At 36.6% G+C, this 15989-nt stretch overlaps 1 protein-coding gene across 2 annotated transcripts in view; it reads left to right on the top strand.

Annotated features, from left to right (window-relative positions):
* The window catches only part of stk26 (serine/threonine protein kinase 26), a 38577-nt gene that overhangs the window by 6119 nt on the left and 16469 nt on the right, over positions 1 to 15989 (top strand). The window lies entirely within an intron of this gene.

Here is a 15989-nt window from a genome sequence, read left to right as displayed (position 1 = left end):
TGGCAAACTTTCATCAGTCTAAAGCAGAGGTCTCAAACTGGCGGCCCTCGAGCCATTAGGCGTCTCCCCAGTCAATATTTTGCAGCCCCAAATTATTAGCTTTGTATTTACTTTGTGATCTTTCAGTTTTATGCTTAAAACTTTGCATTTGCCTTTGTTGTTGGATCTGGTCATCAAAAATGTCCGTAGCAACAGTTGCTAGCGTTGTTAGCTCATTTCGTTTCACAAGATATTTCTTAGTAGTACATAGACATGAACAAATGTTCAATAAACTTGTTCAGTAGACATTGACAGTGGACCAAAGATATAAACAGTGGACGCAAAAACATAGTTTTAGCACAAATGGAACTGCATACGGACCAGCCTCTGCCTTCAGTGGCCCCAAGATGAGTTGAGTTTGAGACCCCTGGTCTAAACCGTTTCAGTCTGAAACGTGTCACACGCCAAACACAAGCTTTGTCATCAAAACCACACAGACAAAATTACAGACCCAGAGGTCTCAAACTGTTTGAGCTTTTTTGGTTCATCTGTGGGCACATGATTGCTTGAGTGCCATTTCCAACAGACGGCGTGCTCTGCAGCGACCACAGACAACCTCATGACAACCATGGAGTCATGATGAAATACCAATTACAGTTAAAAAAAAAACACAATGCTTTTTAGATCGTAGACCAATTCAATAATTTATAGTTTTTTTTGTCTGTTTTTAGAAGAATCATGGTGTTGTCTGTACCTCCTATCTGCTTTGTTTTGGTCAGCCCAACTGACTTTTATAAATCTGTTCATCTTTAGTCTTAAGGTTTTGTTTAGAGACACTTTTCAGAAAATTAGTTTCCTTTTGTTTTTCACTACCACCAGCCATCATCTTCCTACAGTCTGTACCATAAATATTATATAATGGGCTGTACTGTATCTTGGTTTAGACCACAATATGGCCTTATGGTCTGTCGTTGCACAGAGGTGAGGTTTATTTTGAAGAGTTCTATTATAATAACTGTAATCACGTCTCAATATTTGGGTTCATGAGACCATTCAGAGATGCTCCCAGTACGGTCCGTCTGAATGACGGACGCTTTCAGCGGTACTTCTGACCCAATTTGACAACCTCCTGTTCCGTATTAGTCAGAGGAGGGAAAAATAAAATTAAAAGAACCTTTTGTTGCGCCGCGAGATCTTTGATTACATCTGTATGTTGACTTAACATTGAAACCGGACGCGTCTGACATGTGAGTTGTGTTTGCTGTGAACGCAACTTTTAAGGCTTAAGTTGTTTAGAAATGTCATTTTCACCTTTTGTACTTTGGATAAAACGTCTTAATGACACTAATTAAAAAACCTCAGACTCTACGAGGTTCTGTAAACATTTCTTCTTTAAATTTCTAAAGTTTTATTGAAGAACAGCTTTTGTTTCTCTGAACCAGCAAGTTTCTGTGGCCTTAAGCTCTACTGAAAACTCCAAGCATGTGTGGAATCTGTTCAATCTGGAACAAAAACAAATTAGAAATTTTAATTTCATTTAGTAAATGATTTTCATTTACTAATATTTTTTTTTATTATTTTTGTCTCATTGTTGAGACTTTTTAGGACGGTTTTAGTTGAAAGAGAGCAGTTTGATGTTCTTCAGTTGTTTGATTAGAAATATGATGATGATGTGGTTTTTTATAGTTTTATTGATGGATGAACTGCTGATGGAGAAAGATGACCTTCATTATCATCTGCTGAGATAATGGGGCACACCTTTATGGAGGCTATTAAGTTGTAGGAGTTGTTGGTAGAAACCATGGTTTCTCAGTAAACATCAGTTTATATTCGCTTGTCCCAATTTTTTCCCCTCGATACCACAAATTTCTGTATAAAACAATTGTTGGAATAAGTAATGTATTTTAGAAAAGTTTGAAATTCAGCTCTATTTAATGTAGAATATTTTAGTACTTTAATACACTTTTCAAATTTAATTGTGTATGAGTGGTGACATTTGTACCTTGGAGACGGTACTGGCTGGGGAGGTTTTAAGGAAAAGTTATAATTTCATGGCGACCAGTAGATTTTTGTCTAAAAGTTGACATTGGTCGACAGGGAAGATGGTCGGCCCTGCAGCTCTGATTGGATGATGTGTAAATGTCTCTGGACAATGGGCATCCATATCAAGTGCCACCGCCCAGTAGCTCGGGTGTATATAAAAATCGGGCTATTCTGGACGCCTGACTGCCACCTGACTGCCACCTGACTGCCACCTGACTGCCACCTGACTGCCACCTGACTGCCACCTGACTGCCACCTGACTGCCACCTGACTGCCTCCTGACTGCCTCCTGACTGCCTCTTGCCTGCCACCGTCAACATTAATGACCACAGCAATTATTTTAAAAAAAATCAGGTGGGATGAAATCTTGAGGATTCTTCTAAAATCTACCCATCATGCGGTGGCAGTTGTATTTGTGACTGTATCCAAATGGGTTCACGTTTAGTAGCTAAATAACGAAGTTCAATAAAATGATCATTTTAGATCTCTTTTTAGGAGATTTCTTTTGTCTTTTTCATCAATTTAATTCATTTTCATTATTATTTTTGTTTTTCTTTTTTTTTCCAAATGTAATTTTCTAGTTTAATTTTTATGTTTTTCCATTGGGCTTGATAAATTTACATCGTCTTTTTATCGTTTTTGATGGGTTTTTAGGTCATAATGTTGTTTTGCATCAGACACTACCATTTTTAATCTATTTCTACATAATTTATCTTATTTGATCATTTTATATAAATACACATTTTTTGGGGGGATATTTCTGTTTTTCCATAGAATCTGTCTTTTTGGTGCAGAATTTCTGACCCGACTTGATAGCTCATGGTCTGACTTCCTGTGAACCTCCTGCAGAGTTTGGCTCTTGACTTTCAGCTGAACTTTCCCGCGCTCTCGCCCTGAACCTTGCAGTCGTAATCCAGTCCGAGTCCTCCCGTCTGACAGACAGTGTGAGAACATTCGCAGATGGATCAAATACCCAAGCTTTCTTTTGCTTCTTTTCATCGTTGTAGCCACACCTTTCTCGTTTCAAACCTGAGTGGACAGAAACCTGAAAGTCTGAGAGATTCTTGGTTTCCAAGCGGGTCTTCCGTGGTCTGACTCTTGATCTTCTGCGGTTTCTCGCTGGTGTTGTGTAAACTGCAGCACACGCTGTTCCCGCGACAGGTAACTTTTTAGCTGAACGGACTCAGCAGAGATTTGGATCTCAGGTTTCCCTGCAGCTTTGTGTTGAAATAAAACCTGTTTGATCACAAACAGCGGAACAACACAAACCTCGGCAGCCCAAAGAAGAAGCAGAGATTTAGGTCAGCCCACAAACTGCTGAGTCACCTCAACCGCACAGGTCATGTCGCTTTGTATCCATAGTTTATGTAAAATATATAATTTTATAAAGGTAGTTTTTCACAAATAGAATGGGAAAGAAATGAGACCCATGTAGAAATGATTGGTTAGCCTACATGTTAACACGGGTAGCTACTTAAAAAGAAATAAGAAAATAAATCAAATGCATACAAGAAAGTAAAATATGTACAAACTTGTACCTTTTTTTTTACTCTAAAATTATTATATTAGACCAGTTTGAAAATCTAAAATGGCTTAAAGAACATTTTATTTAGAGCTTAGAATCAAAAATAGATGAGTAGTGTGCAAAACTTTATCGAAATTCTATAAGTTTGAGGAAAAAAAACACAAATTCGTTATCACACCATTTCCATTGAATCATAATTATGCAAATAAACACAAACCAACAAATGTGATGACAAATACTTTGATTTATAAGCACTCATCTATCAAAGGAGACGTCGGCGTCTTATTCAGACCATGGAGCGGCGAGCTACATGGGAGCAGCTACAGGTGAAGAATTATGGGAAATGGTCCTTTTATAGAGGAGCTGTGGATCCAACAATTCCACACGACACGCTCAGCTTTAAAAGAGCTTGTGGCGCCTGCTAGCTTATGTGGTATCCAATTATTGACCATGTGACTCATTTAATTAAATAAGTGTTTCCACTGCAGTTTTGTGAAATGTTGGTTTCAATACGCCTCAAAAACCAATTTTTTCAAGTGGCAAAACGTTTTTTTTTTTGGATAAATACGATTTTTTTTTTTCCATTAGGCCAATTTTTTTAGTGCCAGACCAATTTTCGCGATTTCATAGTCAACGGAAACGCTGCTAGTGTGTTCACTTCAAGTCGGAGGTCAAGACATACATTTAATTTCCTGGAGAAATTTCTTCTTGCACCATGTCTGCGAGAACAAAATGACGTCATTTATTTAAATATTTCTCGTTCACCTGAGTTGAACTTCAACCATCCTGCTAGATCTGTTTCAGTTCATTTCAAAAACACTTTCTTTTTTTTATAATATATCTCCAAAGGGAAATAAGAAATGAGTTCAGATATCTGGAGTACCTCAGGGAATTGTCTAATGAAAGCGACGATTCGACCTGAATCTGGAGTTCATCTGTGCTCACTCTTTCATCATTTCTTCTGCATTTGCTTGTCTTCAGCCTCCTGTTAATCCAGGCGAGCAGACTTTTAATGATTAGTTCGTACCAACCCTGCTCCCAAAGTTAACTTGTGACTCGTTCCGACCCAACAGATGCTGTTTTTCGCTTTATAATTGCCGTCTGGCAGCTCCTTATTGGCCAATAAAAGTAGATTGTTGGGCTATAAATAAATGAATCAGACTATTGGTGTAAAAACTTTACATTTGCATCAAAACGGACAGTTCTATATGCTCAACATCGTCATTGAAGTTGTATTTTGTTTAATGGGAGATGGTATAAAAATCTACAGGAATGTTTGTTCTTCAGACACCAAAGTCTTCATTAGTTTTAAGTGCCAAACTCGTCTCGCTCTTGTTCTGTTTCCAGATTTACCAGATTCTGTCTTTATTTAACAATGAGATCATTGTTCAGATTCAGCCTCTGAATTCCCTCCTAAAAGTCTCACATGTTGGGCGTCTGGTCCGCTGATGTTTTGGTGCTGGGTTGAGCAGAAACAGGAAGTGAGTGATGAGGTTTTCACATGATGGCGCTCCACAAAGGTCATATCTGAGAATACTGTTTGGACTTCCTCCTCCAGCAGCTGTGACCTTCAATCTCTCTCGCATTCTTGTCTTTCTGTGGTTGTGCGGGTTTTCTGTTGACACACCACATTCGCTCGTCCGTCGCTCTAAGTCAACCGTCCCAACCCCAAAACAAAGTCCTCACGCTCCAGGAGATCTCTGACGGGGTACGAAACCGGCTGGAGGTTTTTCCCCTGTTTAACGCCGTACTTGGACTTCTTCTGATTCCTGTTTGTGTTTCTTGGAGCTCTAAAACCAAACTGGGTCTTTGCTGCTACTGTTAATCTCTGACCTGAATCGAAGTTGTCTGTACGCACCAACCCTCCTGGTACCACGAAAGCTGATATGTATTTGATCCAAAGCATAGAAAGTTCCAGAACTAATACGCAGAATGAATAAAGATGTTTGAAGAATCCCTTTAAGAATGGTCAATCTTGATTAAAACAAAAACTTAAAGAAATTCTGATTCTTCAATGTATTTTTGCTTTAACTTTTTTAACCCTGTAACAATGGAGCTTTATAGTGATACAAGACAGTACATTAGAGTACAGTACAGTACAATAGTGTACAGTACAATCGAGTACAATAAAGAACAGATCAGTACAGTACAATAGAGTAAGTATAATACAATAGTACAATGATATAGTGTACAGTACAATACAGTAGTGTACATAAAAATAAAGTAAAAAACAGTGCAGTACAATTTGGTGCAGTACAATAAAAGAGTGTACAGTACAATGAAGAACAGTACAGTGCAATAGAGTACAATACAGTACAATAGAGCACAATACAATTGTGTGCAGTACAGCGTAATGGTGTACAATACAATTGTGTACAGTACAATGTAATAGAGTACAATAAAGAACATTACAGTACAAAAGAGTACAATACAGTGCATTACAATAGTGCATAGTACAATAGAGTACAATACAGTACAATACAATACAAATACAGTTGTACAGTACAACAAAGTACAGTACAATATAATACAATACATTACAGACATTGAATATTTTTTTTAGTAATTAAGTCTGGCTGACATCTTTACAAATGTCGGCCATTTTGGATTTTTAGAATTATTTAAATAATTATTTGACATTAAGTTTTCTCCCCGTTCAGTGTTTCTATATTCACAGGTTAAGATGATAAAGATTTTATTGTTTTTAAAGGGGTTTCCAAATGGAATGTTCAGGGGTTTAGAGGTGATGACATCATCAGTCAGAATTCCGCCCGGCAACTGAATCTATAATTACTTTATGAGCACACATTAGTGAGTTTCACAGTTTTATTGCTTCATTGGAAATGATTAGAATTCACGGTAGGAACTTAAATAAAATGTATTAGTATTTTACAGTTCACGTTTTTTTTTTTTTTTTTTTGCAAATGTTGCTCATTGTTTAAACTTGTATTTTTTTTTACTATATTGAAATTGATTTGATTAAGAATTTGCCATTATTCCAATCATTTTTAGCTGTTCTTACTGTATCATTTGCTTTTAATATCAGTAATAATATCAGTTTTTACTTTTTCATTTATTCGTCAAATGACATAAACTTTTTATCGATCATTTTAGTCATTTCTATTCTCTTTTCTCCAGCTTTTGGCATTAAAACAAAGACTATTGCAGCAAATATTTCTAGTTTTTCTACAGAAATTGTAACAAGTTTATTCATTTTGGCAAAATTAAATTAGTGCATTTTTCTAAACTTTTGTCATTTGTGTCTTGATCAATATAAAACTTATTAAAACTGTGTTTACTCTATAGGTTCAGTTTGTATAAACTCCAAACATTCATGCTTTGGTTTGATCCAGTTGATGTTTTCATTTATTATTGCACATTAACAAATGTATAAATTATGAAAGAATATTTCATAACACGAGTTATAAACACATACAGTTTTAAAACCTCTTTTAGGACACCGGGGAGATTCCAGGATAACTTTTATTAGATGACTACCATCTGAAGTCCCTCATGACTCCTTCTTCCTTAAACCTGGAGCATGTTGAAAGACCTGAACTGGGTTTGTGTGTTTGGGGGTTTTCTTGCTGTTTTTCCTGAAGGAAACGAATCAAATGAGAATTCCCAGACTGCGTAACCAGCAGTGAATCACGCTCCAGAATCGTTCAAAATGTTTGTCTTTTAGCTGAAAGTGTGTTGATTGAATCAAAGCTTCAACATGTAGAACATTTCTTCTGTCGTCTCCACTGATCGTAGTACTTCAGCTGAACAGGAAGTGCTAACTAGCTTTACATATTACAGGTTTTTCTTTGTTTGTACTATAAAGGTTATTATTACTTAGATTTGTTTATTTAGATTTTGTCCAGTTGAGGCAAATATATTTATTCTGATCCGGTATGAATCCAAGTGTTGCTTGATTAAAAATTCTGTTAAATTCGTGGTAATAAATAATTTTGTTCCATTTTTGTTAATAAAATCTCACAGAACTTCAATTTCTTTGTTTTAAAGAGATGGAGAACAAAGAATATGAGAATCCTAGCAGAAAATAAACAACTTTCATCATAAAAGTTTAATTTTGTCACATTTTTTAAACCAAATATCTACCTGAAGCGAGATTTCAGCTTCATTTTACTATAATTTTTCTAAAATTGTCTGATGTAACATGTGAACATGAAAATCTGATGTCTTTTATTTTGTAATAGCTCTAATAATTACCACATGGATTTTGTCTAGAAAACCTATTATCCAAAATATTTACATCAAGGCATGCATACTTTCCATTTTTTTCCACTGTATTTGATACTTTTTTGTAGTTTTGCTTTAAAGCATGCATACTTTGCATTTTTTTACAAGTGCTGAGTACTTTTTCTTAAGTTTGTAACAGGGCATGTTCCTTTGTTTCAAATACTAAATTTATATAATTTCCATAAATTTGATTTGCTTTATAGTTTTCTATCTCTCACTGTTCAAATGAAATTACCATTAGGAGGACTAACTGTCCATTTTTTTAAAGGGCACAAACCTATAAAATTATCAAGTGGTCAAATACTTGTTTCCTCCAATGTAGCTGAGAGAAAAATCAAAGCTGACAAAGTGAAAATAAGGTTTCAGGCTAAAGTAAACTCCAGGTTGTGCAGAAAGCGCCCGTTTGATGGTTATCGCGGCGTTTCACTGAGACTCGAGCTGAACCGTTGCTTTCAGGGGTTCCTTAACGGCTGGAGGCGAAATCTGAGACAAACGAGCACATTCTGTCTGGATGACTAAAGCACAAGGTCACTTACTGTAAAAGAGAAGCATTTAAAGTAAAACGTGTTACCAAAATATGAAGCACGTGCTGTTTATTTACATCAACAGTCTGCCGGCTCATGAAAAAGCAAATCTACAGATACATGTGTTCATATTTGGCTTATCAATACATTTTCAATGAAAATTGTTTAATTATTGATAATAAAATGTGGAATAAAGTTGTAAAATGATTCTATAAAACACACTTAGTTAACATTTTATTCTCTTGCAAGAAATACAAGGAATCTTGAAAATCTCACCTACACTATTCAGTACCAGGTATTTATCTGAGTCATACTGGTTGAAGTTTTGGCTAATTTTAGGTCAGTGAATTGCATCCTTCAAAATAAACTAATATCGACAATAAATCGTCTCGTCAACCACAAATCATGACATCGAATCGGTGTTAAAATGAATCGTTACCCCCCCCAACAGTCAGCAAATTCTAAGTAAAGTTGGAATAACTTCTGCTTGTCTCTTTTTATTTTTGAGCTGACCTAAATATGTGAGTTTCATTACTGCTTAACAAGCAAATTCATACATAGCTGTGTGGAAGTATAAAAAGAGAACTTTGAAAATGCTGAGGAACGTTAGGACAGCTCTCAAAACTACATTTAAAAATATGAAACATCAAAATAGGTCGACGTGCAAAACACAATTGGATATAAAGCATTATCTGTGATAATGCAGGTGTGAATGCTGTGAGCTTAATGTGGTCTAAGACTTAACTCCAAATTCGGCAAGAAACTGGAAACATGTCTAAATTGGAAAAAAAACACCTAGCATTATGCTAAAATGTTAGCTTAACTCTAAATTAGGCAAGAAAATAGAAACGTGTCTAAATTGGCAATAAAAACCCAGCTAGCATTATGCTAAAATGTTAGCTTAACTCCAAATTAGCTAAAAAAAACTGGAGATATGTCTAAATTGGCACAAAAAAAACAAAAAAACAGCTAGCATTATGCTAAAATGATAGCTTAACTCCAGATTAGCTAAAAAAAAAACTGTAAACATGTCTAAATTGGCACAAAAAAAACAGCTAGCATTATGCTAAAATGTTAGCTTAACTCCAAATTAGCTAAGAAAAAAAACTGGAAACATGTCTAAATTAGCCAAAAAAGAAACAAGCATATAGCTAAAATGTTAGCTTAACTCCAAATTAGGAAAAAAAACTAGAAATGTGTCTAAATTGGCAAAAAACAAAAAAACAGCTAGCATTATGTTAAAATGTTAGCTTAACTCCAAATTAGCTAAAAGAAAACGGGAAACATGTCTAAAATAGCCAAAAAAAACAAGCATAGGAGTAAAATGTTAGCTTAACTCCAAATTAGCTAAAAACTGGAAATATGTCTAAATTAGCCAAAAAAACAAGCATGGGACTAAAATGTTAGCTTAACTCCAAATTAGGCAAAAAACTATAAACGTGTCTAAATTGGGGAAAAAAAAAACCCCAGCTAGCGTTATGCTAAAATGTTAGCTTAACTCCAAATTAGCTAAAAAAAAACTGGAAACATGTCTAAATTAGCCAAAAAACAAGCATAGGACTAAACTGTTAGCTTAACTACAAACTAGGCCCTTCTGTCAATCTTTAGAACCCTCTCTGGCCCAACAGACAAAAGGTTTGCCTACTCCTGGGTTAGACTACGGTCACATACCCCTAAGTCCCACCATACGACAACCTCAGTGGAAGTTTTCACAAATGCTGCACTGTGATGCACGAGATGATTTTTCTCTAAACGTTGACGTCAATCAGTGGAACATTTTAAGGTCACACGGTGGTAGTCCCGTGACGGACTGCCTTGATAAGTCGCTGTTCTGAGACATTTACACATCTTCCAATCAGAGCTGCTGCCGATACGGCTATCACGCCTTGTGGCCACCTAGCTATTGCCTCATTTTGTAATGGCGTCATCCCTTTCCTGACTACCTGACAGCCGCTTACAATCTTCAAAATATCTTGAAGATTCCGCCGATGCCTCCCCATTGAACAGTAGTAGTTGTATTTCTGACCCTAGCACTAACAGCTGTGAATTAGCATTGAAGAACAGTTTGAGTATGAAGTTCTTTGGACTTCCCAGGGCAGATTTCTCACTTGGCTGCCGTCTGCATTCGTCTGTAGAACAGTCGGTTTATTGCATAATGAACGAGAACAAGTTGGGTCAAAGTGCAAGTTTTGACAAGACGTCTTTGTCTGAGTTTGTCCGTGAGTGTTTTAATCGCAGGAATGAGACTTCACAGTCTGACTTTGATCACATCAAACAACGTTTGAGCTCGTTTCCACTCTAGGTCTCCACTTTTGTTTGGCAAATCAAGCAGGAAGTCATGGAAACAAGTCCATTAGTGAGTTTGTGGGGAGAAAGGCTCCTTAGTGATCAGAGAAGGACAAAGTATTTGTTATATTAAAACTTTCATTTGCATGATCTAACTTGTATTATTGTTCAGACACAAACATTATTTGGCTTTTCTTTTTTTCTGTACTGTTATCTTTTGAAATCTAAGGCTACATTAGTACTTAAGTCTTTCTGCTCTACGTTTATTAGCTGATGATGAACTGTTTTAGTTTGTTCAAATCCTTAAACTCAGTGTAAGACAAAGTAAGTAGGGATTTGGAAACACACAAACAAGCCCCACTTATGAAAGAGTACCAAAGTTCTGCTCCTTTAATGTGACTGGGATCATAGACAAACTTTACTTTGATGTCTTATGAAACATGCTTAGAGCAGACTTTGGTTTAAATCCACGAAATAGTGTCTTTCTGGTGTATTTGTGCCTGAATTTTTGACATCCTGGGGTGGTGCAGAAGTAGAGTGGTGGACCTCTAATTGGAAGATCAAAGGTTGACCATGTATTGTAGCATGAATTGCTCCTGGTGGTTATAGGTTGGCGTCAGTATTAGGCTGTATGTGTGTATGGGTAAGTGGTACTTTGGGCTTTATAATAAGGTAGTAACCAGTAATTTACAGCTTATCGACATGTACTGAAGTGGTAAACCTTTAGCTTTTTTGTTAGTTTATCCAGGTGTTTGGTTTAGGCATAACTCCAGTCCTCAAAGGCCAGTGTCCTACATACTTGCATCATTTGATTCAGATAATCGGCAGCAGCTAGGGCTAAACTTCTGAAAAACCAACTGGATACTAGTCCTAGAAGCCTGAAGTCCGACACCCTAGCGTTGAAGGATTAACCTTTTGATACTGGAGTTGTCATTGGCGAAAGCAAAATAACACGCGATCTTTGAACTACCGTAACTCTTTGACCCTTTACGGCAGGGAAGTCCAGGCCTCAAGGGCCGGCCTCCTGGTGGTTTACCAGAAACCCTGCTTTATCTGGCCGTCAGAAAGCATTGGTTTGTGTCTATTTCGTTAACGGTTGAAGAGTTGGTAAAATGACGTAAGCTCTTTAAACTATCGTAGCTCTTTGACTCTTTACAGTTTAATGTAATTCCAATGGATTTTGATGCGTAGAAAAGCGTCTTTGCACCGATGTACAACCCTTTAGATTCATGAAGCCGCTTTTCTCTGAGTCAGAGTTGATTGGTTGTCGTTGATTGTGTAAAGAGTTAGCAAAATAACACACAATCTTTAGAATACTGTAACTCTTTGACCATTTACACAATTATCTTTATTCTAACGGATTCTGACGTTGAGAAAAGCGGCTTTTCACCGATGTTCAGCCCTTTAAGTCAATAAAGCCGCTTTTCTCCACATCAGAGTTGATTGGTTTTTGTTGATGCGTAAACTGTCGATAGGTTATAAAAAAAACACACAATCTTTGAACTACAGCAACTCTTTGTCAGTTTTAACAGTATTCTAACGGATTCTGACGCGGAGAAAAGCGGCTTTGCTGCGTTATCGACTAGAATTATTACACTATCAATTGATATCAGTGCTAAACTGCTTTTCTCAACCTGAGGATTTACGTTGGTTGTGTAAACGGTTGAAAGGTTACTATAAATCATTCAGTCAACATTGCTAAAGCTCTGGTGTTAAAGGGTTAAAGGGGTCCAGGTTCTCACCCAAAGAATTGCCAAACCCTCAATTTGAACCCCAGATTGTCTTGGTTTGGAACTACAGAAAGAATCCTACATGTGTAACTCTGAAAAGTCTCACTATTACCATAATTTCTTGTAGTTTTAGTCTTTTCAAGGGTCTTGTCTTGGTTGGCTCAATCTATTTTCGGTAAATGGTTTCTCCTTTAAAATAAGCCGTAACAGCTGGAAAGTCTTCAGTTTTTGCTGTAACTGTACACCGTGTTCGTCGTCACCGTCAGGCCTCACTTTTCCACACTGGATCTCTGTGTTCCTTCGCCCTCATCTTTTCCTTCACCTCTGCGCCGGGAGCAGAACCAGCAGACAGTGACGGCTGTGTTTGCTCTCAGGGTGTGGCAGCTTTGTGGGTTCTGCATGTGTTCTTTTTATAGCTCGCAAAGGAAACCCAAGCAGCATCACAGGAGTATCAGAAGCCTCTTTTTCAGCCGTTTGTTTGAGTTTAAGGACTGAATGTTGAGTGTTGGAGTGAGGGGATTCAACCACTGAAGCTTCAGAAGTCTGAAAGTCTTTACGTCGTTCTGAGTTGGTGCCAAATCTCACCAAATGTCTAAATCTACGTTGAAGAAGGCACTTTCTTTTCTTTTTTTGTCTTTTTCTTTGGCACCCCCTACAGTTGGAAGAGGCTTACAGAATGTCGAAACGGTGAAAATCTGGTGAATCTTTCGTAGCTCAGTTCCAAAATGTTAAAAATTCCAGACGGTCACAAACCGCAATCAAATAATTTCTCCTCAATTATCAATTTTCAAATTGTTAGCCCTACCATGACTTAAAAGGGACGCTAGCCATGTGTCGGTACCAAATCTGAGTTTACCCTGATTGGTCAAAGTTGAACCTGGTTTATCTTTCAGTGTGTGTTCCATGTTGTACGTAGAAATGTCCGTAGCTATAGGTCAGGGGTCTTTAACACCTAAAGAGCCATTTGGGTGGATTTCTCAATGACCACAACCCGGTAAGAGCCACAAATCCTTCAGGACAATAAGAATTTGTATGGATGTTATTGTCATTTTTATGAGAAACATAAAAACAAGTATTTTTTGGCATTAACAAAACAACATGTTAGAGAAATATTTTTTGTTTTTTCCCAATAACTTTAAACAGAGGTTCACTTGACTTCCTTTCAAAATAAAAGACTTCCTGTGTCATATAGGATCATCTCGATGAAGTAAATAGTGGGAGGTAGTGTAATGTCGGCAACGAAGAAAAAAAAAACATTTTATTTCTAAACATTTGTGGAGCTTTTTAGCCAGAAATTCATAAATCTAACTTTCTAAAGTTAAAACACTGAAAATTAAGTGTATTCTTTGAACCGTGAGGCAAACTTAAAGCACTGGAATCTGTTAAAATGTTTTAGTTCTTGATTATTGAACCACCATGACTACTATGCTTTGAAGGCTCGGAGAGTGATAAGTTAATTTACTTTTTTAAACTAAAACTTTTGTATTTTTCTTTAACCGAAGAGCCACAATGGAGGGGAGGAAGAGCCAGACGTGGCTCTGGAGCTGCAGGTTGCAGACCCCTCCTATCGGTGAACGCGAAAGCTCGAATCACACATTGACGCGCGTTTGCATAGACTTTTCATCGAATGTTGTCTCTTGAATGGCCATGTAACATGGTTTTTTCAATGACCTTTAACAGTTTGTGGTTACTGTGACTCCATAAAAGTGAGACAAAACCGAACTGAGCACTTCTGCAAAAAGGGTTCTCGCCATTAATGAAAATGTTTATGAAAGGTGCTCCCAAAAAGTACATTTCAGTTTGAGCGACAGGCTTGTGTTGTTGGCGTGATGGCAGGTTTTCCAAGCTCAACAGGGACGTTCTCCCGAAGTCACTCCGTGTTCCCGTCTGTAAAAAAAAAAACTGCTGCATTTTCACAACCGCTGCTGCGCTGGTGTTTAGGAAACGAGTGTAATCCTCTGAGATAAATGTGTGCGAGTTCAGTTCCTGTTATCTTCAACTGCCACGCTTGTTTCCTTCTGCAGTTTATGACTTTTCGCTGGTGACACTTTTTTTTTTTTTTGTGGCTTGTTGTGTTTCAAGTTTTAGTCAGGAGGAAGTCTGTTAAACTTTATGGAAAAACTTCTGTTTTATTGGCATTTTTTGAAGGTTTTTTACTTTTAAAATAACTCAAAATTAACAAGTGTTTTTGATCTAAACTTAATCTTCTGTCTTTACTTTGTCACAAGAGCTTCAGCATCAGAGTCCACTTCATGTGTTTTAGCATCTCTTAAACATTTAGATTGGTTCTCCTGCAGAGTTTAGAACACTGACTATAAATCTGAACTTTTGGTTTTATTAACCCTTCCGCTCTCCTTAGTTTGTTTACATTAAAAGTGGGGTCATCTGGACCCCCCAAGACAGTGCGCTGAACTTTTTTTTATCTTTGATTTTTGAGTTTCACTAATGTCCATGACAGACATAAAATCCTGTCCACCTTTGTCATGGAAGAAATCACATATCAATATGTGGTTGGAGTCAACTGGACCCCAAAGAGAGCGGAAGGGTTAAGTTCTGGAGGTTCTAGCTAGTTCTAGTGTTCAGAAATTGACCCACAACAAAGAACGACATGCAGGCTGGTTTCAACTCTGCAAGATGCAAAGGTTTATATGTTTTTGAACAAAAACTTTGAGAACAAGAACAAATGTCTTTCTCTGTAAGAACAAAAATGTTCACCTCTCACTGCAACAATTAAAACGGGGAAATGTTCGACTACAAAAGCAAGAACAAATGTCTACTTTTTTGAGGGAAAAGAAAGTTCTGGAAGAACAAGAATTTTTTTCATGGGAACAAAATCACTTGTCTTTAATTAAAGAAAAAAATGAATGTTTTTCTGTTAGAGAAAAAAGTTTTCTAAATGTGGGAGAGCATAAACAAACAAATGTCTTAATGTGTAATAGATTATTTTAATTGGTAAACAAGAACAAACGTCTTTCAATAGGTGAACAAACGTCTTTCAATAGGTGAACAAACGTCTTTTACTAGGTTAAAAAAATGTCTTTCAATAGGTAAACAAGAACAAACGTCTTTACATAGCTAAACAACAACAAACGTCTTTCAATAGGTTAACAAGAGCAAATGTCTTTCAGAGGGCAAGCAAGAACAAACGTCTTTCAATAGATAAGAAAAAATTAAAAGCTTTTAAAAGAACAAGGTAGACAAGAACAAACGTCTTTCAATAGCTAAACAAGAACAAATGTCTTTCAATGGGTGAACAAACGTCTTTTAATAGGTTAAAAAAATGTTCAATAGGTAAACAAGAACAACGGTCTTCCAATAGGTAAACAGAAATAAACGTCTTTCAATAAGTAAACAAGAAAAATGTCTTTCAGTGGGTAAATGAATATCTTTCAATGGATAAAAAATGTCTTTCAATGGGTAAACAAGATCAAATGTCTTTCAATAAGTTAAAACAAATGTCTTTTAATGTATAAACAAGTATAAAAGTCTTTTCATAGCTAAATAAGAGCAAATTAATTTCCATTTAATAGCAACAAATGTTCATGTGAGAAAAGAATAAATGTCTTCTAATGGATAAGCAACAACAAATGTCTTTCAATGGGTAAACAACAACAATAAATACATAACAAATGTCTTTGCATTCAATAAAAACACATT

Source organism: Oryzias melastigma, linkage group LG18 (assembly GCF_002922805.2).
Source record: "Oryzias melastigma strain HK-1 linkage group LG18, ASM292280v2, whole genome shotgun sequence".
NCBI lineage: Eukaryota > Metazoa > Chordata > Actinopteri > Beloniformes > Adrianichthyidae > Oryzias > Oryzias melastigma.
Note: the sequence above shows the minus strand (reverse complement) of the source record. Positions and strands in the feature narration are given on the sequence as shown.